The 21,778-nt window shown below is 38.7% G+C and overlaps 1 long non-coding RNA gene across 1 annotated transcript in view; it reads left to right on the top strand.

Moving 5' to 3' along the window:
* The window catches only part of LOC135314785 (uncharacterized), a 216,175-nt gene that overhangs the window by 102,687 nt on the left and 91,710 nt on the right, over positions 1–21,778 (top strand). The window contains exon 3 of the long non-coding RNA XR_010374270.1: positions 10,532–10,792. This is a non-coding gene — a long non-coding RNA (uncharacterized LOC135314785). The remainder of the gene's footprint in view (positions 1–10,531; positions 10,793–21,778) is intronic.

The following is a 21,778-nucleotide window of genomic DNA, read 5'->3' on the forward strand; positions in this document are numbered from 1 at the left end:
CAGTCCAGGACATTCTTCATAATTACTTTAAGCTTTCTTGACTACCACTTACTACTGCCCCTGCCCCATAACAACCCAGTATGTTTTCTATCCCTGGCTCTGACCCTGCAGGTTTCCTGAAACTGTTCTACACAAAAATCTGTGGCTTTTGTATAGTTGTGGTAAAACCACCTTTGCAAATGGTTCCATTTTAGAGGCCCATTTAAAGCACTCCCAAGATTACCTTGCTGGGGAAAAAGGGACAAGGGGTAGGTAATGTTGCTTTTGAAATTTGTAGCTGTCTCTTGGTCTGGTAGAGGACTATATCTCTAGGTTTGCCTGGACAGTAGTTAGCATGGAACTAAGGGCAGTGAGAGCACCAGCCATCTCTGTTACTTGGCCACTCTTGGGAAGACGGACCCTACAAATACCTCAGCCCTCGTGGGGATCATCTCAGCATAATCCCTAGCACTAAAATACAAGATGTGAAGTGCTGTGTTTAAGTTCATACAGCACACCCATAACTAAGTGGAGAGAGTAATTTTAACTTTCTTCTTGTAGCACCATGGTTGTGCATTATGATTGTGGTTGTCTTACACTAACTGCCCCTCAAACATGAAGCTAGTATTCTACTTTTCTGTAGCTAATAGTCTAGTCTCTTGATATGAGAGTGTATGCAACAAATTGGCCTTTTTGAGGAGGGAAAGGAATGGCAACCAAAGGAGTAAAGGCAGGCTGCGTGATGGAGAGCTGGATACATGAAGTCTGTCTGTCTTTTTTTTCTTTGCCTTTATGCCTTAAGGGACAGAGCCCAGATCTGCTGGTGCTTTTCCCAGTCCACTAGGCAGCAGTGTCCAACAATGTGTATTTATTATTCACTATAAATTGAAAAGTTATTCTAATTAGACAGCGCTGCAATCCTCCTGATGCTTTGGATCAGATGTCTTCCGGTGTAAACAAAACCCCCTCAGACTTGAAGTGGGTCAGGTCAAGAGACATTGCAGTGCATGATAGCATAATTCAGTGGAATTGGTTCTAAACTGGTGCCCCTTGATGGGGGAAGGGGACACTGGGCTGCAGTCTACACTTTGAAAAGGTCCCTCTATTGGAAGATTGTAAAAATTTCAGTGTTTGTTGATGTCATGGTTTTTTTTATTTCAGGGCATACAGTAGATTCTGCATTTACACAAGGAAATGAATGTCTTTCATGTGCTTTGCCTGTCAGTACCACACAAAACTTTGAGTGAAATACACTTTCAAAAGTCCATTTGCAGAGCAATGAAATGAAACCATCTTAATCTAAAAGTATATAAAAGTGTATCAATTTGGCAGTGACATATGGATATATTTTTGTACTGCTTATGTAGTGCATTAATGAGGTATAAAACTTGTCTCAGGAATGCAGCTAGGCAGTGGCGTTCATTCCACAAGTTCATCAGAACAGTGTATGAATGAAAGTATGTGCTTTCCACAGTGTTTGGAAGACATTTCTTAAGTGTTAGCACTAGTTGTCATATGGTTCAGAGTGTCACTGTAAGGCCTAAGAGGGCTGAATTTGCCCCACTTGGGCTTACTCTCATTGAACTATTAACTATTGTGATTTAACATCTCTGTCAAATGTCAGACTCCAGGCTGAAAGAACTATCTCAGCTGTGGGGCAGTTCAGTGTGGGCTTTGCTATCTCTGCGCTTCTGGTTTGGAAGGGATTTGCAGGGGGCATTGGAACAGGACAGATGGTGCACAGCTGCAGGGAAGTAGAGGCAGAAAAAGAAGCCCAAAGTACTAAAAGAGCAGACAAAAATGTGGAGGGCTGCTAGGGATGAGGATTCTGGGGAGGGATTTTGAGAGAGATCCTAAAGATCTTTTCATAGCTCAACTCTGGATACAAGGAATTCTTTTCCACAGTCTTGCATTGTTGCTCTCATTCCCATGTGAATAACCTGGGGCTGGATGGAGAGCTGCATGTGTCTGTAGATAACTGGAATTCAAAGCTGGTGGAAACCAGCCATGTATACCTTGAAGACTTACAGCTACAGAGGTAAACTGGGGGAATGCAAGGCTCTCACGTAAGATCAGCAGAGCAGCTAGATGAGCAGACCAGTAAGAAAAACTCATCAGAATTGTAAGAAGCTTGAAAACAAACTTTGCATCTTGTGTGAACAGTGCAGAGTTTGTAAAGAAAAAAAAAACCGGTACCTATTCCCTGTTGCACTTCTTAATAAGTAGCTTCAGCCAAATTTTATTGTCCTAATGTTAACATTTGAACATCTTCAAAATAAATTTAAAACTACCACACACAAAAAAATTAAGTATTTGAACTAAAATGAAATTGATGTACACAGCAGCATGGTCCTTAGTTAGTATTTTGTGTAGTGATAAAGCAGTGGCTGGGGCCTTTGGAAAGATAAGGCTAAGACTGCTCAAGGGAGTAGAGCACTGAGGGGACTTTTCAAGATTGTGCTTTCATTTCAGTCAGTGTGGTGCAGCCAGACCAGAGCTGTAAAGTGGAGTGGTTAAGTGCTGAGGTCCTATTGCCCATTTCATATGCAGTTCAGAAAAGCTCTGTCTGGTTGTATGGATCACATATCAATTAGACATTGAAGTATGTTAGTGGCAGTCTTCTGGCTCTCTGAAGCTGCACCTCAACACAAAAGATTGCAGGTAGGAATTACTGGGAAGTTTGCTTCAAAAGTACCCGAAGACCCAGAGAGAAACTGATAAAGGGTGACATGGAATGAAAAGTAAAGGTAATCTAACTGGGATCAGATTTTCTCATCAAGATATGTTGATGTGACAAAAAGGAATTGAAAAAACCTACTACTATTATATTGGAGTTTCTGGGGATCCATGCTGGAGAAGACTTCTGGCATGAGACCGGTCTGAATTTGCACCCCCAAGCTCTGGGGATTCATGCGCCTTTCTTCTGACGAGTGTGTGAATGTCTGGAAACTGAACATTGGAAACAGAGGAAAGGCTTGTCCCAAGTAGTATGTGCATACCCAAAGTTACATTGCAGTAAAGCCTCTCCATCTTGGGATACCTGCTTCACCTTCACAAAAGCTTTTATCAACATAGTCAACATTACAGATATGTTTTCCTTTATCAGATCTAAGCAAGGAACACAGGGAACAAATCTTTTTGTAGGAACCATTTAAGGTTGTCAAAGTGTATTTATTGTATATGCTTGACAAAATCTGGAACAAATTCAACTGCCTGCACAAGACAGGATATTTTACACTGAGAGTGCAAAAGGCCAAGCACAGTTTGGAAAGGAGGTTATTCTGAATGTTCGTTACAATGAGAACCCTTTAGCTTAATTCTAAGCAAACAGATGAAAACAATCATTACATTTCTTACAGCTCTAATAAAGTACAAAGAGTGTGAGACATGATGAATCAATATTTAAACTTCAAGTTTATAATCGAACAAATCTCTAAAATCCTCTATTGTCCCCAAAGCCTGAATGAAAAAGAGGTAAGTCCATCATGATCATGGAATTCAGATACTTCAGACTGAGACCAGCCGAGGTAGTTTACAATCCCTCTTGACCTAATAAAAAAGACAAGTTGATATATATTGTGTAAAATAAGAGGATGTGACAAAGTGAAATGCTTTAGTAGCTGAATTTCCTGACATGCATACCTTAGCAGCATGTTGTACTCAACCAGACTGGGTATACTAAAGGTGGGAGAGATATTTATGGTCCAGATTCCTTGAACTGAAATGTTCTATGTTGTTTCCTTGCTGGGTCTTTGCATAAGTATTTGCAAGTGTTGGGCTGATAAGACTGAAATTTGGGAAGGGAAGTAGAGAGGTCAAGTTCATTCAGCATGTGAATTGGTAAGAAGAACACCTGTGTCTGAGTCTAAAATGAAAAGTTATCTCTTATTGGAGATGATTGATTATTAGTTTGGGGGAAACAGGAAGCAGAGTGGCAAATATCCTAGTGCTTTCAACACTGATTTTGTGGCAGAAGGATGTCAAAGATCTTAATTTTGATATAATACCGAGGATGCTAGAGAGCATATATCATCCTTATCAGCCTGGATAATAAAATAATAATAAAAAAAAGAAGAAAAGTGGGTGACGGGTGGAAGGGAGAGAATATTGATCCTGTACCATAGGAAATCTGATCAAAGTACCAAAAGCTTAAGTCATAATTCTTATTTTGATGTTGGTTATGAAAAGTACATTTGTTCATAGTTTACCTAAATGTGATGGAATGCCTTTCCAAAGCTGGTCAGCGTTTCATTTTTGCACTTTATCAGCATGAAGTAGGTAATCTGAGCCTTTTCATCTCTGGGTACTCATCTGTGCTGAAGAGGGATCTATTAATTAAAGCCTTCTCTCAATATGGATTTTCTTTCTTTCTGTGTGTATGTGAGTGGAATTAGTCTTTTCACACAGCAACCAAGTAAGTTTGTATTAAGTGCTCTGTGACAGCACTGGATTTGCAGACACAGAATGCAAACCTGTTGCCTTTTGTGCTTGGAAGGAAGGCTCTGTCTATTCTGTGGATGAGAGAATTGACTGGAAGAACAGAGCGGCTTCATACCTGATTCTTTGCCAGTGGCTCAAGTCATATATGAAATCAATAAAGCTGGCATCTATTTTTTCCAAAGTACTTGTTGGGAGTATGGATTGCAGATGTTATATCAGCCCAGGACACCAGTATGATTAAACATGTGATATGTAAGTTTTTGTATTGTCTTTGTGGCCTCCAAGAAATGTATAACAGAATTAAGGAATTCTATAAATAACCCCATTTTCAAATGGGTACTGAGTAAAGCATTAGTTCAAATACACAGGAGCATATCTACTCCATTGTCACAGTTAACTTGACATCTGTCTTCTAAGTATCTAATGGCTATCACAGTAGAGAGGTGAGGCACAGATGTTACAAAAAAAAAAACAAACCCAAAAGGAAATGTGAATATCCCTGTCATTAAAAATCTCAGAAATTCAGTGATGCTCAATGACTGAGCATTGGCCAGTGAAAACTAGAGAGACCAAAAGAAGTCAGTCTTCCACAGATAAAGGCAAAACTGTACAAAAGATTTGTAAGCATCTGCTTGAGATAACAGAATACTTGGAAAGGAGATTGAAGCAATAGACCAAGCAGGTAAAAAGTAATATATGGCTGATCCTATAATTGCCTGTAAGATTTAAAAGTATATCACTAGTAATAACTTTTCCACAGTGGACTGACAAAAAAACAAGTTGAGAACTTTGCTGATGCAATTTGAGAAAATGAACAAAACATAGTAAAATTGTGGTAAAGCAACATGGGCATTAGATTAATGAATTGACTATCACTTTTACGTTTTCAGATAATGTACTTAAAGCAAACTTTTTAGAGAAAAACTTTTTTCTGAGTAATCCTAGTAACAGTGCATGCTTCCCTCTGCTCTATTTGTGGGCTTGTCGGAGACTGTAGACAAGTAGACAAGTAGAAATAAAAAAAGCTCAGAGCTGTGCATGAATCAAGGCTCCAGAAAAAAAAATTGTATGAGCAGATAGTACAAAAGTTACCAGAATGGGAAGATTCTCCCAGCTGGTGTTGACTTCTGGTTTGGGTCTGTTTTTTGGGTTTTTTCTTTTTCAAAAAACTGAAGGGGTATTATGGTATGGTATTGTATATAAATGGATGTGTACTCCCTTGCAGTAAAGGTTTCTTAAATGCTAAGATTCATTTATATGTTCCTGATTTTATTTTATTATAATTTTACTTTTTTGCAATTTTGCTTGAAATCTCTTATGGTGAGTGTCTGGATGTCTTTATTAGTTTTTAAATTTCAGTAAAATTTTTTCATTGTTTATGTCAAGGGGATTAAAGGGAATCACATTCTTCTGCTCAGTTTTTCCTCACAGCTGGATTACTGAGAGAAGTTATCACCTTTAGGCACTTAAAAGTTCACACGGTGTTTTCTCAAACACCAGAGGCATGCCTTTTGGCTCGAAAATTCAAATTCAGTTGAATTTCAGGCCATGTCAAATTTAACATAGAGAATGGCAGGGGTCCAATGTTAGTATGTGGTCATGCATGAAGCCTGTAACAAATACACAGGCACCTCAGTAATGGATTAGAGTCGCATTCTTTTCAGATAGTTAGATCATGGCAAGCCAGCAATGGCATTAATTCTTGCTAGCTTAAAACTTATTTTCTTAAATACAGTATAAAATATAGAATGAATAACATAGTAAAATATAACCTATATAAACATAAGAACAATCTTTTTTTACTGTAAGGGTAATCAAACACTGGAACAGGTTGCCTGGACAGGTTTTTTTATTTTCCATGCTGGATTTATTCAAGTCTCAACTACTCACAGCTCTCAGCAACCTGCTGTAGCTGGCCCTGTTCTGAGCAAGGAAGCCGGACTAAGTGATCTCCACAATTCCCTTCAAGCCTCAACCTTTCTGTGATTTTATATTTGCAACACGCTTACTGTCGTCGTAATAAACTGAGACTGTCCATGCCAATTTTACTGCTGAAGCACATTTTTATGACAAAGTTTCAAGTCCCACCAAGAGGTTTATAATGGAAGTGCTGACAAAACCTTTCCTACAACAGTACAAATTTGCCACTATTATATATAAAGAGAACTTGGAATAAGGTCTAGAGTTTAGCGACAAAGTATTAGGAACGTTTATAATTAACATTACCAGTAGCAGTCTCCTATGATTTTCTGTATCATATAGCCCTTTAATATCTGCTTTCAACTTCATTTAAATTTGGAGAATATCTATTTCATAATGTATTTGATCTGATTTTCTTATGCTTCCAAAAATCGTGATCTAAAGAACCAGCTGAGCCTACTCTTACTTGTTTGAGAGTTGTTGCATTCTCCTTTTGGAAAGATTGTCCTCTATTGTATAGTATCTGTTACTTCAAACCCCAAGGCAGCAGCTTAATTTTCAAATTTTCAAACTTAGAAACACAGCTTGCTTCCCCCACCTTTAGTGTCATACTGGGTGTGGTTTGGAAGCAGGAAACTATTTCAGAGACATGTTCACACCTGTTGAGCATTCCCACCTTCCCCTCCCACCCCTCCCACTTGGGATCCACTGCTGTGTTTGAGGAATAAGAAGGGAGAAAGGATATTTCGTCTTAGAGGTGGTTTCATTTCTACACTGGAAACAGTAATTTGATGTTGCCTGAGTGTTAATGAATGGGCCTAATTCTGCAAGTTGAAGCACAATCATTTACCATTAATTTTATTGGCAGTTCAGACCACTCAGAACTTTGAAGCCAAATTATGCAAAGCCTGTTGGGAACTTTTTTGGAGGAGGAAAGGTAATGAATCTAAGCCATTTACTCTCTTTAACCTAGTGAGAGGAAAGTGGTCTGAACAGGGAGTTGGAAAGGGATTGAAAGGAAGTGGAACAGCTTCTTAATTCAGGATTCAAAAACAAACCTGTCCTTCTTGTAGAGGTCTGAGAACTTAGTCTTCCAAGAAAGGATAAACATCTGCCAATAAAAACAAAGTTAACTTGCTTGTTGAGATTTTCTTTTACTTTTTTAAGTAGAAGAATCTATTGTGATAGAGGAGTCTAGAAAAGTCAAACAAGGAGGTTGCTAGGAAGATGTATAGCTAAGGAAAACATTTTCTTTCTGTTTTGTAATTAGGAAAAAGAGGACTCTATTTTGTGCCTTGGCTTTAGGCTGTAGCTGTGATGCCTAGCTGCCCCTGTGCTTAGGGCACACTTATGTGGACTGCTCAGTCTGCCATTCATAGACAGTAAGAAGTTAGAAGCAGAAACCTGTTTCTGTTTGAGCTGGTCTTTTACCAGGAATCTAGTAAAATCTGTGCCCATCAATCAAAAAATTATTCTCTGGTTATAGGGTTTCTTAGGAGTGTAGTCCTTGATGTTATATTGTCATTAATGGTTCACCTCCCATTTTCATGGGAGGAAGCTATTACCCCAATTTCCTGTGTAACTTAGAGCTAGTGGTGTTTTACTTCGGCTGTTCAGGTTGGCTTAAGCAGCATTCTGGCAAGGAAGCAAATGTCTCTGTGTGTGTATTATATATACTTCTCTCATATCTGTTCTCACCATTAAATATGTATTTTAAACGACTTGCATGCACTTGTCTCTAATTATTTAATTGAAGTACCTGCATATTTGCAATGTATGTTTAAATATTTCCTATTTGTGTTGGGTTCTCCTTGGTCACTATCAGTGTTGAATAATTCACTTTATCATAAAATCAATCTATTTGATTTTTTTTTAAGAATTATATATTTGTGTCTTTCACTAGTCTCTGACAAGAAAGCTCACTATGTATTTTTTTAGTTGCAAGTTAAAAAATGGAAAAGTGCTTTTATGTGTCTTATGTTTTAAATGGGTGTGATCTATCAAATATGCTGTATTAAAAAAAAACAAAACAGCTTCAGGAGACAGATTATGGATAAGATTCTGGTGGTAACTGCTAAATTAATCTCAAGACGCATCTGCTTTATGGTGAGGTTTGTAGGCAACAATAACACCGCTGCCACTACATTATGTTTCATTAGCTGAGGCAGTAAGTGGGGAAATTCTGATAAAAGCCAAGAGACTTTTTTTTTTGGTGCCTCCCAATTGGTAGGGCAGAACTTCATCTTTTATTTTCTTTGCACTTATCTACTCCTAAATTTTAGTGCTGGATATTATAACAATCTATTATATTTGTTCAGGAATATTTATCAGTTTATTAAACAGAACTGCTCTTACTAGATGAAATTTTAAGTAATAATCTATAAGATCCCAGAAGCTTCACCATGTAAATGCAGCTCTCTACAGCAGGGCAGAGCTGCAGAATGAAAACTATTTGGACAACGCTGTTCCCCTCCAATCTTTCAGATTCTCAGTAGTGCTTCTCAGCAGTGACTAAGCACTTGCTGCTATCTAGATTATATGAGTACTTATAAGAATATCTGATAAATTACTCACTATATAAATGCATGAAAATTTGCAGTATCCCTGCAAATGACAAGAATATCAGAAGTGGCAGATAATTTATTGGCTATGATTGTTAACTGGAAGTGAAGTCAGTATGAGCCAATAACCAGAGCAGTTTCTTGTCTCTGACAGTGAAATACTGACTTTAAACCTCATCAGGCTTCAGGGTTTCTTCCTACAGTGCTCTGTAAAACCTAATTGTAACATATTCTGCGGGACCTCTGGCAGCTATGCCAGTTGGACTCTAAGCTGAGTTTTCTTTCTTTCTCCATTAATAGCTTAACTCTGTATGGTTGTGGGGAAGGTGGGCTGAAAAATTCAGTTTGCTGGCTTGCTTACATGCATAGAACCACACATATGTAAGTGTCCTTGGGAGCAATGAGCCCAGCGGCTTCTGCAGTGTCTGCTGCTGGACTGACATTGCTCACACTGGGTCGATTCCCACGGTGGCCCCCAAGCATTCACAGATTCCTCTGGTCCCAGTTATAGCTCCTGTCTCACTTTTTTTCGCATGTGGTGTGTGGGTGTGGATGCTGAATGGCAAGATTCTGCAGGCTGATGGCTGGTGAGATGTGTGCTGGGGAATCCCATTTGAAAAGGGCCCTTTTAAGCCATGTCAGTGTTACACCACTGTCTTTTTGCTGAAGCATTTTGGGTCCTTTTCAGTTCTTCACATTGTTTACTGAACTTTTAATTTGCTTCCCCACATTTAATGGTCCTTTGGTAAGCCTATTGGAGAGCTACTATGCCTGCTTGCTTTCTAGAGCACTATTAAACTATTGTTGATGAGATGAAGAGACGTGCATGTAATTGGTACATAAGAGAACAGAAGCAAAGTACAGGAGCTCATTTGGGAATAATGTGGATTGCTTTTTGTCAGAGGTTTATAGTTTCTTTTTAATTAACTGTCACAATATAAGTTACTGACAAATATATTTTCTTTGCAAAAAGAAACTGAGTTCTCTGTGAGGCAGTAGGAGTATGTACCTGATGCCTCCAAATGACACTTGTCCAGGACAAAGTCCAGCAAAACTTACTTCATTGCACTCTTGGGGTTGTATAAGCTCGGAGAAGAAACACTGTCATTCAGAAGTCAATTCTGCTAACCCATTAGGAAAGTACATTCGTAGTAGTGGTCCTAGAGTCAATCAGTGACAAAGACCTAGAAGAAGACGTACCTGTTTCGCTGTTCACTGATCTTGCAATTTGATCAATATTATTTTGAGTAAGTCTTTTCTGACTTCATCTGTAACATCTCTTTTTACAGCCAGATTGAATGTACACTATAAAACTGTACTGCAGATATAACTAAAAGGACCAGACATGTATTTTACAGGTCTAAGTCCACAGCAGAGGCTCGACTTTATTCACCCACACAGTTCTATCTGTGTTCAGATGAGCTACCCTGAGGGAGTAATAGTTGTGATGTCTTTGCTGACTCTTTGATATGTTGCTGTTCTCTCTAGCAGAATTTCTTAGCATGTAACATAGGCTTTCCGTATGCTTCCGAAGTGTTAGGGAAGCTTTGGGGCATTTAAATTTTCCTGTTGCATTCAGAGAGTTGTAAAAGCACAAGAATGACTCTGGGTTTAACTTTTATTTGTTACAGGTGGTCTATGCCTCTGGTTTTAAGGTCCATATCCCATGGTCCAGGGTAGGACCGTAGGCAGAGAGCTCCCTGCAGAGCTTGTGCAGTGTGCACAAAGGATTGATTTTTCTCTGGCTGGCTGAAGAGGTTACTCAGGTGGTAGGAGTCCATGAGATCTGCATGGATGTGAATTGTTTGCTCCTGTGAAGAAGATGTTCCAGTGTTTCATTTCCTCTCTGCTTTTCACCACTGCAGCTAAATACAAGCCAGGTTTCCAAGAAGGTAAGAATCTTAAATGAAAATACCTATACTTGCATAAGTCAAATGTGGTTCCTTCCAAAATGCGAATATCATGTAACATAGAGAGCACAATGTAGATCAGAGGCTTGTAGCAGAGAAATTTCTTTCTTTTCAGTCTAGCATTTCATTAAACATGTGACTTCCTGCAAGCTCTGATTACCCAACAACGAAAATATTTCTGCACAGAGTAGGAAACAAGTGGATGATATTCTTATGTTGAGAAGGTTGCAGTTGAGAAGGAGCTCCACAGGTGACCAGGTAATCTGATTGTTCAGATCTTATTCTTCTGCTATAAAGAAATGGTTTGTAAGGTGTTTAAAGTTAGAATGTTTCACATTAGGTACATTACAGAGGAAACCATATCTAGAAGATACCGCATAGCAATATGGATAGTGGTTGCCTGTTTGGTGCCTTAAATAACTGAGAAAGTGGCACAGGGAAAAGTTAACTGGTGTTAGTAGAGGCAGCACAAAACATGTCTGGATGTGGGCAAGAACAGTTTTGTAAGGCTTTTACAAGAAAGAGAAATTACGTGATTGGGATACTAGGGTCAAGAATACATCTACAAGTTACGTGGTCTGAATGCAGAGAGGAGAGTTACTGTTAGTTGTAAGCAGAAGCCAAAATGGAAGCAATCAGTGTAAAAAGTGGTTAATACTGTTCTAATTGAAAAAAATCTTGTGAGATTCCTGCTGCATAAAGAAAGATATGGTCTGGGTCAAGTAGGATGGAAAATTGACTGGAATATGAGACTCCACTCTCCTGGTCCAGAATTTTTCATTGACCTGCTGCATGGGTTTCCCATCTGTCAAATGGTGTAGAATGAATACCTATCTTCTGAATTGCTATAGTGTCTTAACCTAGCAAATCAGTTAAGTTTATATGCTTAATAGCAAGCTTATGTAAGTAACTTCTCAGTGATGCCAGTGGGTCTTCTAAAATGTTTCTCTTCTTTCCTGGGGTTAAGGCCAAAAAGTTCAACATCTTGCCAATTCAGCCATAGCAGAAATAACATCTAAATTCATACGCTATAAATAGCAGAATTATGGAAAAGTAAGAGTGTAGCTCTAAGAGAATTAAAAATCATCATTAGAATAATTCTTGTATGCTACCTTTCATTTACTACAGACGGTATTCAGAAGGGCCATTTTTTATCTATCACAGGTTGCAACACATCGATATAATAAAAAAGTTATCAGTAGGTTTTCAATGTAGATGTCCTGAAACTTTCTATTTTCTCAATCTCCTACAATAAAATTCCGTTATAAAGTGGCAGGTATTCTGGTTAGAAAGTCACTGTTTCAAAAGCATTTAACAGAATAAGTGGTAGAACTGTGTTTGTAGTTTATAAAACTGCTACCATATATGAACAGGTAGAGCCAAAAGTGCCATTTTTGTAATGTATAAAATGTATTTTACTTTGTAATCCATTTGCAAGATTTTTATTGGTGCTTATAACAGATGCTATGTTGGGCAACAGTTAGTATGATTGTTTACATATAGGTTATTGATTTTTTTTTCTTACTTTAAATCACTTAGGTAGGAGAGTGGAAGCAAACTTTGCAAAACCACAGGTCAACAGTTTGTGGACTTGCAGAACTTGCAGAAAATCTAGTTTGAGTCAGTGGATGTTCTTAGTCTCTTATTTTAAAGACAGAAAGGAGAATGCTTTTCAGATGAGTTAATGTTATCCACCCTGAGGTTGGAAATTGAGCACTACTAGAGATGCTCTGATTTGTCTTCTGCAGAAGACCCTCTGTGCTGGCTATACAGGATTCTAATTTAGATGCTGAAATTTGTAGTCTCAAACTACATAGTATGAATTAGTCCCTAATTAGTCAACTTCAGTATTTCCACATAAAATTTTGTTTTTTCAAGGACCAATCACATTATTGTCTTAAAGGACATAATATCACTCCCTTTGTTATGCAAAGGAGGTGATGATTCACTGTCAAGACATTCAGACCCATATACCTTCTACCTGTTATGTTTGTATCTGTCTTTGCTCAGGAAAGTTTTTCTATTGATGTGAACTGGTATTTTCTCATGAGTAAACTTTCTGGTCACAAGTTCTACGAAGTTCCGCACATAGGGTACCTATCTAATCATGGAGCCAAATATTTGGAACTCATAAATAATTACACAAACTGCAAAACGTAACTTAATTACACAAATCTTTTGAACCACCTAAATAGCATAGTATTTTCTTTGTAATTTTTCATTCTTTTTTTTTCTTACCTGAATCCAAAAGCTGATGTTTGTATAGTAGTTTTTTCTTTCTTTGATAAGCTATTGCTTTCTGAGTTCAGAAATGCTCAAGAACTTGAACCTTAAAGGTTCAAAATGAAAAAGCATATTCTTAGGGAGAAAAGAAAAAGCTAATAAGTGATTATTTTAAGCCCCACAAAATTTGGAGGTTCTTCTAATAAAATTTGAATGCTAGTACCAGCAAAGCAAGCTTCAAACCTTGATAGTAATGCTACATGTATCCATATGCAGTGCTGAGACCTAAAAAATACCTTAGGTTTTAGAGGAGATTTTCAGTCCCCTCAGTTCCACAGTTTTATGACCTAAGATTAAAAGAAACTCCTCCAAACATCAGCAAGTTTTTTAAAGTGCATTTTATTAAGCAGTTTTTTCTCTAATTGTGCAATGTGGTTCCTTTTTCACTCTATAAGTTCAATAATCTTTTTCTTTAATTTTTCTTTCACAGTCTTAGTCTTATCAAAAGGGAGACCAGCGTTGCCTTGGTCAACTTTCAAAGCTGCTCGTAAATTGTAGGCATGAAATTAAGCCACTAATATATGTACATTTTTCTTTAAAATAATGTTCACACATATATTTTTTTCATGTCATATTCCTGCTCCAGTTCTTTTTCATCATATTCTTCGAATATGATGAAATATGATCTTAAATATGATCTTAAAAGATCGCTTTATGTTGGTGTCTTCTTTCATGGTGTGAAATCACTTGACTTGTCCATCAAGTTACTCTGCTAGTCAATGAGTGTATTACTGCTAACAGGCTGTCTTTTATTACATATTTACTATATATATTTTTATATTGATATAAATCAAAAATGCAGTGAGGTCAAACTTTTTTATTCTGATAATTCTCAGATTATTGGTTATTCTCAGATAATATTAAAATAATTTCATGGGAACTTCTATGAAGTGAAAGAATGCAATACTATTCAATATTTTCATTCAGAGCAATTCTGTATTAAAATGTTATGAAAGGTTATGAGTGGATGATCAACTCTTACTAATGTTTCTCTAAGCTTCTGAAGACTGACTTCGATTAGTGAGATTTCCCTAATGCTTCTACAGGCCATGCTTCTCAGTTAGTCCAGAAAGCCAGCTTTAAAACCAGTGCAGTGAAATTCAGTGTGTGCACATACTCATTGAGTCAGTATCTGGTACACTGCAGGTGCCATAGGCATGCAAAATTAATATTAGCTAATTTAAACTTAATTGCATTGTGAGTGCACACTGTTTTGCAGTCAACTGATGCTTGTCTCCCTCCCTTCAAAACAGGGGCTTGGTGTTCTTTCCCACTCTATTTTTCCTGTTCTGCAGAGCTAAATGCATATATTAATACAGGTATCTGATTAAAATAAATGATAGCGTGATATTTGAGAGAAAAGTAATTGTCTCTAAGATGTCAATAGAATTAAATTATATCTTTCCCATTCAGGCTTTTCTTAAACTCAGGATTTCCTGTGTTCTTTCAGCAGTGTTTTTAATGGGCTTTGAGTTCATCATGCTGTTGCATTGAAGATAATCTCAATATGGTGAAGGTGCTGCCAGCCCTACAAGAAGGGTACTGCTATTCCTTAGTAGCTTAGAGATTTTGAACAGAGTGGTAGGCAATGAATTTTAGGAATTGCAAACTTAGTTAAGTCACTGTTTCCAAAATTATGAACTTTTTCACAATTACGAATATTGCCTGGAGTTTAATAAACTGCAGTGATTTTTAAAGCTATTAAGAGAGCACGTACTCTCTCTGTCAAAATGACTCCTCCTGGGGATGGTGTATTAAATGAGGGTGAAAATGGAAACCTTCAGTGTGAATGCACTGCGATTAAATTCATAACAGATTACCACAACTGTAAATACATTGCTAAAGCTGTTTTTATCATTTTATATTTGAGGAGTATTTTAAAAAGTATAACTGAACCAACAACCATGGCATGACTTTAGGAATGTGTGATAACCAAAGGTCTGATTGCATTCATCCAAAAAAATTCTACCCAAATCCCTGAAGACCTAATGAATTAATGTCTGCCCAAGTCATGTTATAATAAGCCATAATTTATTTATAATCTTTTTTGTGGAAAGTGAAACCTCTTCAAATATCAGCTTTTTGTACCACTATTTAGAAAATAGTGGTCCTCTGCAGGAAGATCTGGATAGGCTGGAAGAGTGGGCCAGCAAGAACCTTATGAAGTTCAACAAGGACAAGTGTAAGGTCATGCACCTGGGAAAACATAATCCAGGAGTGCAGTACAGACTGGGATCCACCTGGCTGGAGAGCAGCTCTGTGGAAAGGGACCTGGGGGTCCTGGTGGACAGGAAGCTCAACATGAGCAAACAGTGTGCTGCTGTGACCAAGCAGGCCAACAGGATGCTGGGTTGCATCAAAAAGGGCATCGCCAGCAGAGAGAAAGAAGTCGTCATCCCACTCTACTCAGCGCTTGTCAGGCCACACCTGGAGTACTGTGTACAGTTCTGGTCCCCGCTGTACAAAAAGGATGTGGACAGGCTGGAAGGGGTCCAGAGAAGGGCCACCAAGATGATCAAAGGACTGGGAAGCCTGCCATATGGGGATAGGCTGGGAGAACTGGGTTTGTTCAGCCTTGAGAAAAGGAGGCTCAGAGGGGATCTCATCACCATGTACCAGTACTTAAGGGGTAGCTACAAAGAAGACGGAGACTCCCTTTTTACACAGAGTCACATGGAGAGGACAAGGGGGAACGAACACAAGTTGGTCTTGGGTAGGTTCCAATTGGACATGAGAGGAAAATTTTTCACAGTGAAGACAGTCAACCATTGGAATAATCTCCCCAGGGAAGTGGTTGACTCGGCCACATTGGACACTTTTAAGAGTCATCTGGACAGGGTGCTGGGCCATCTTGTCTAGACTGTGCTCTAACCTAGAAAGGTTGGACTAGATGATCCCTGAGGTCCGTTCCAACCTGTGAGTCTGTGATGCTGTGAAAAGTGCTCTCTTCTTATTGATACATGGAATTGTTACTGTGCTTCCCATAGTTATCTTCTGTTTCATTTGTTTCTTCCATAGTGTCAACTTGTTAATATTAGTGAGCTATTAATAGTGAGCTATTCATATTCTGAATATTAAATATTTGTTGTTCCTAAATTTTTACTCTCCTGTAAAGCAAAGGCAATCTTGGCTTGAGCCAAAGCTCTTCTGAAATCACCAGGTAAGTTCCTACTGCTGTTGGTGAGCACTGGCTCCCTTACAAGCTATTTAGTGATTCCATTTAATAGAGTTGTTGGCTGAACTGAAATCATCCCTCTATCAGAATGGCAGAAGGAAAAGCCTAGAGCTGTCATTGCACAACAAATGCAGCTGGGAGATGCCTCAGAGTAAGATCCCATCAAGGTGAGAGTGGCCACAGAACTCTGCCTCGTGCTTCTGGGTATCAGCAGCCTTGCCATGTGGGAGGGAGGTGACACATGGAGTCTAAAACCATCTACATTGCAAAGATTTCAGAAAGGATGGGGGGAAGGGCACAAAAAAACCAGCCAACCAACTGAAAAAAAACCCAAACCACAAAAGCCTCAAGAAAAAAAAACCAGCCAACACCCAAAAAAGATTTTGAAGTGTTGGTCCATACACACACATTCATGGGCTTAATTTTACACTAACAAACAGCTCTGTGCTCTTGAGGGCTGAAATGACTGAAGGGTTCACCCTGGCCCCACTGTGCAGTGGGACCAGGCTGACCACCCAAAGCCCTGCCTTGAAAATACTGTAAGGTGAATACTGTCTATTTCTCAGGATAAACCCCAGGTTTTGAAGTTTTACTGTAGTTTCACACTCTTTATTTTAATCAGTAAAGGTGAACAGTATTATGACATTCCATACACACATATTTTTTCAGCATGTAGAATCTCCCTTTTAATGGTGTTACCTGAAAATACATTTCTTTGGCAGGCTGTGAAATTCATGGCTAAAAACAGTACTTCAAAACACCTATTGAATAGTCATAAATCTCCCTTAGCCCACTTCTTTGTTTAACCGAGCTGTAATTTCGCAATCTATAATATTAAAATGAAGTTTGGAAACCATAGTATTGCTATGTAGAATGTCAGAATGGTAAAATAAAGAATGCTACAGTGAGAGTTAAGAATTATCTCGCCTTTCTCAGTTTGGATCCAAGTAAATCTATCAAGATAAGTGACAGGTGATTTATACTAACAAGGAATTGTCTGAGAGGAAAAGAGAACTGAAAGAGAATTAAATTGAGATAGACATGAGTGAGGAGAACAAGACACTTGAATTTCTCAGATGTGTCTAAGCATGTCATTGTACAGACAGCAGCTGAGGGAGCAAAAAAAATCACTGATCAAGCAAAGAGGCAGCTACCAAATGGTAACTGGAAAAACTGTAGAGAAACTAACTTAAGTATTCTGGGCAAATCAGATAATGAGGAATGCAGCTTAACACTAATTTCTTTCACTGACTACCTTAAAATGTCACTTGTGTATTTAATGAAAGCATTTATTGTCATACTTTTAAACCAGAGCTAATAAAAATACCGCTAAGCCATATTGGCAGCTGGTGTAAGAGAAGCATAGCTAGCAGAGGAGCATGGAAGCCTGCCTGTGGCTTCGATACAACATTGCAAGCAGGATAGGCAGTGCCTAGGGGTCCTCTGCAATACTTCGCTCATGCTTTAGTGCTGCTGTATGGTCTTACTGGAGCTGTGCAGCTCAGCAGGTCACTGTGGCCACACAAGTGATTTGGCCCTTTTGTTCATTCTGATCCCAGTCAAATTGCTGTTTCCCTTTCCATATTTCTTTTCCTGTGCTTTTTTTGTGTGTGTGTCTGTGTGTGGTGATGCTTACAGTGTGCCCATCTTGAGGCAAAAGGCCACTGTTGTAATGTATCATGATTGTTAACTTCTGCTGTTGAAAAAGGAGATTTTGCTCAAAGAAACAACCTGCTGAGCTAATGGTTCAAGTCTAAATAAAGCACATGCAGCCTTTCAGGATTGGCCTTTTGTAAGGCTCAAGGGAGTCCTGCAAGGGGATGAGAAGCGGAGCTAAGAAGGGAGCTCATATAGGCAAACTGCCTACAAGGTGCTTCCACTTCCCGGATGCTTGGATAGCTGGAGACAAGGGGCTATGTTGCTGGGAGGCAACATGTCATGGGGTGAAAGGAGAGGTATGTAGAGAGAAGGAGGCCAGTCCACCTGCCCACTGGCAATGGGAGATGGCAGAGACACCTCAACATTAGTATGGGGAAAAGGAACAAGAGAATTGGCTAGTCACTGAGTGAGCTGCAGGAGGGCTGTAGGGGGCTGTCAGCTGAAGTACAATGATGTCAGAGATGTGTTTGTCAGCCTGAAGTACATTAGGAAGGGGGATTGAACTATGAGATTTGCTTAGATTTTCACACTTTCTTTTTATGAAAAGCAATGAATATTCTGTTTGTTGAGAGGTTAAATACAAAACCCTGTCTCTGGTGCAGCTCCTATTTCTTGTGTTGCAGAGTACCTTTCTTTTTTGCGCTGACTTTTGACATGAAAAATTCATTATTTCATTCCAACTGCTCCATTTTTCCTCCTTTATCATTTTTTTAAATAATCTTAGAAATTTGAGAATAAAAAGCTGGAAAGAAGTGACAGAGCAGAACAGATCCAGTTCGTATGCTTTGGTTCCAGCATTGCATAAATAGATCTTCTGCAGACTTAATTAAATCTTCTTTTAGTGCTGTTCAGACTTGTCTACAGCTTTCCATCTGGTTATATAATAAACCTGTATTGTTGTTTAATTACATCAACTACGTTTGTTGGCTGTGAGCTGACATCAGGTTTCTTACCTGAAGACACAGCATTTAAGAGAGAGCAAGCATTTATTCTCATTTTCTTCACTCTGTGCTTTGATGTGTGTACTGTTCACCTGTGCTCATCTGTTCAGTGTTTCTAGGTAATTATTGCAATTTAAGGCCCATTTATTTATAACTTTTTACATTTATTTTAATAATAAGTCCAAAGAGTATATATTTCTTCAGTCTGTACAATGAATTGTTTTTATGGTGACAGGGGAAATTCTCTTTTTAGTAATGATGGTTACATTCTGGTAATTTACGTAGCCTAATTGGAATATTTCTTGTCACAGTCCTTAAAAATAACTTTTTTGGTGCATTGCTAGCACATTCTAATGCCACCTACTTATACAATTTGTGTTACTGATGCCATTCTTCTGTGACTCTGTAAGTATTAAAAATTTTGACTGTCACTCTATAGATCCTGTTAAAACCATCTGGGAATGTCTTAATCAATTAGTCTTGTGCAAGCATTAGATGCAGAATGATCACAGTAAATTCCATCTTCAGCTTATGCAGTAACTACTAATGCTTTAGCCCTTACAAAAACTTTTTAAATTTTTTAAATGTTTAAGATGACTATAAGGAAAGCTGACAGGTTTAGGGCCTAGAAGTTCGTGCAAGTATGCACTTAACATTCATGCTACAAGAAACGGCAGTAGTAAATATGCAGTTTGTACCTATATGCATTGGTTACCGCATCAGTGTATGTTTTCCATGTTTAAAAGGAAAAATAAATTCTTTTCCTGACTGGGTTGTTGACATTTTATGTTTACATGTAGTTTACAGTGAAGAAAATACATTTTTCTGTCCCCTGGAAGAGCTCACTAATTTATATCCATTTGCAGTTTGTATGTTATCTGCTGAAGCTGGGAGACAGTAAACATTGCATATAAAGTGTAGTGTCTGTACTGAACTATAACAAATACTCAGATTCTGACAATTTTCCAAAGATTTTGGTGGTCAGCAGCTTATCTGAAGCAGAGCAAGAAGCAGCTTATTCACACTTGGAAGGTCCCCAAAAGACTTTTGTCTTTTGAGGCTAATAAGTAAGCAGGGTGAGCATCTTCCAGATTCTCATCCAGAGGGGTTGGAGGTGGTGTCTGGGCAGCAAGATGCCAGGCAGCACGGAGAGAAGCACAATGTTCCACATGGGCTGCAAGGCTGAAAAGCTGCGAAGAGGCCAGGCACCATGGGAATGGGGCAGACAGAGAGGCTGGGTCCTGCAGTGACAGGAAAGCAGAGGAGGCATACGGTTTCCTTACACTTTTTGTCCCACCTTTAAAATGGATGTCCCTTAACAAAGGGGTACTGTATGTTCACAGCTGGTCTATATTTGGTTTCATGAGGTCAATCCTATAGAAGATTTTTGGGGGTTGGTTGGTTTGTTCATTTTTGAGGGATCTCACTGAAAGCATTTCATTGCTCCAGGTATCCTCTAATCACTGATGACGCTTGTCCACTTTTCCTTCAGAAGTGTCCTTCACAGGACACTGATTGTAAAAGACATAATTTTCCCTTTATAGAATATAGGCTATTCTTCCCCAGTAGATCGTGTTTATCAGTGTGTTCACCAACTCTGGGCCAGCAGTGGAAGTGGGAGCCCACATGCCAGCTCTTCCCCAGTGCACTCCTTCAGACCCATCATTGATCTGCCACTGGCAGGTCCTTGGGGACAGAAGTGGTTCAGTGGGAGTCAAGAGCATCCCCGCTTACTGCTTGCGCCATTGCATTCCCTCAGCAGTGCTGAGCCTGGCTTTGTTTCTCCCCAGAGACAAATGAGATGGGCAAAATGAAGAAAATATCATAACATTATCAAGAAGGGAGAGTTTCAGTGCCCGGTGGAAGACCAGCTATTGTATTAGCCTTTGCTATTCTTTTTTTCCCCTCCTGTTTCTCCCTATTTTTAAGCAGAAGTATAATCCACTTCAAATCAAGTACAGTGGGGTAGATTCCATAGAGCACTACTAATTCTGAAGCTGCCCAGGCTGATCTCTGACCTGAGAAGACATGTGGTGTGAGAGGCTTCAGGATCCTCTGCATGGAGGCAGTCATGGAAGAGGTGGGCTGCCAGGACAGATAGGATTTGATAGTGCCAAACCTGAGATGCCCCTCAAAAATAGCAGCATCTGCTGGACTCATCATGATTTTTTTTTTAAAACTTGAAAAGTTGCTTCCCATGACTGCAGTCCTGTTTCACTCAAGAAGGGCCTTTCACTCAAGAAGTATCTTACCTGTGTTTCACCTGACTCTGCCTCTGTGACAAAATTAGAGAATGTAGGTTGAAATTATAGCCCCAAATAATATGCAAATACCAGAAGGGATGCCCCTATATAACTGCATACTGGTGGTATTGAATCTTTGAATCATCTTGAATCAAAAAGATCTTAAATCACCTTGTATCTTTATTTTCTAGTCTTACCTAATATTGTCTGCTGGAGAAAATACTAGGAAGCCCTGACAACACACATGCATACGTGTATCTTGAGGAAAGATCAAGGTAACTATCTAGTATTAGGCTGGTAATTCAAGCCTTAGGACACCATTTTCTTGAAAATACACATGAGGAAGAAATGAAAAATAACCACAATAAATTATTCATTTCAAGGAAATTAATATGCTAGCTACAAAAATAATCACTCTGAAATGCAAATATGGCTGGAATGGTTTAGCTTGTTAGATATGCTGTATTGATAATAAATACTTATGGAAGTATAGGTTGTCATATAAGCTAGCTTTGGATACACAGCTTCTTCCACTTTAATTCTACATGAATTTGGTAAATATAAATTGTGCTATTTCCTACAGACATTTCTAGGCTCTAATTTTATTTTTATTTTGACCTGACCTGAATGCTTATTCTGTTTATATTTGTAATTCTCCAAGGTATAG

This window comes from Phalacrocorax carbo, chromosome 8 (assembly GCF_963921805.1).
Source record: "Phalacrocorax carbo chromosome 8, bPhaCar2.1, whole genome shotgun sequence".
In the NCBI taxonomy this organism is placed as follows: Eukaryota; Metazoa; Chordata; class Aves; order Suliformes; family Phalacrocoracidae; genus Phalacrocorax; species Phalacrocorax carbo.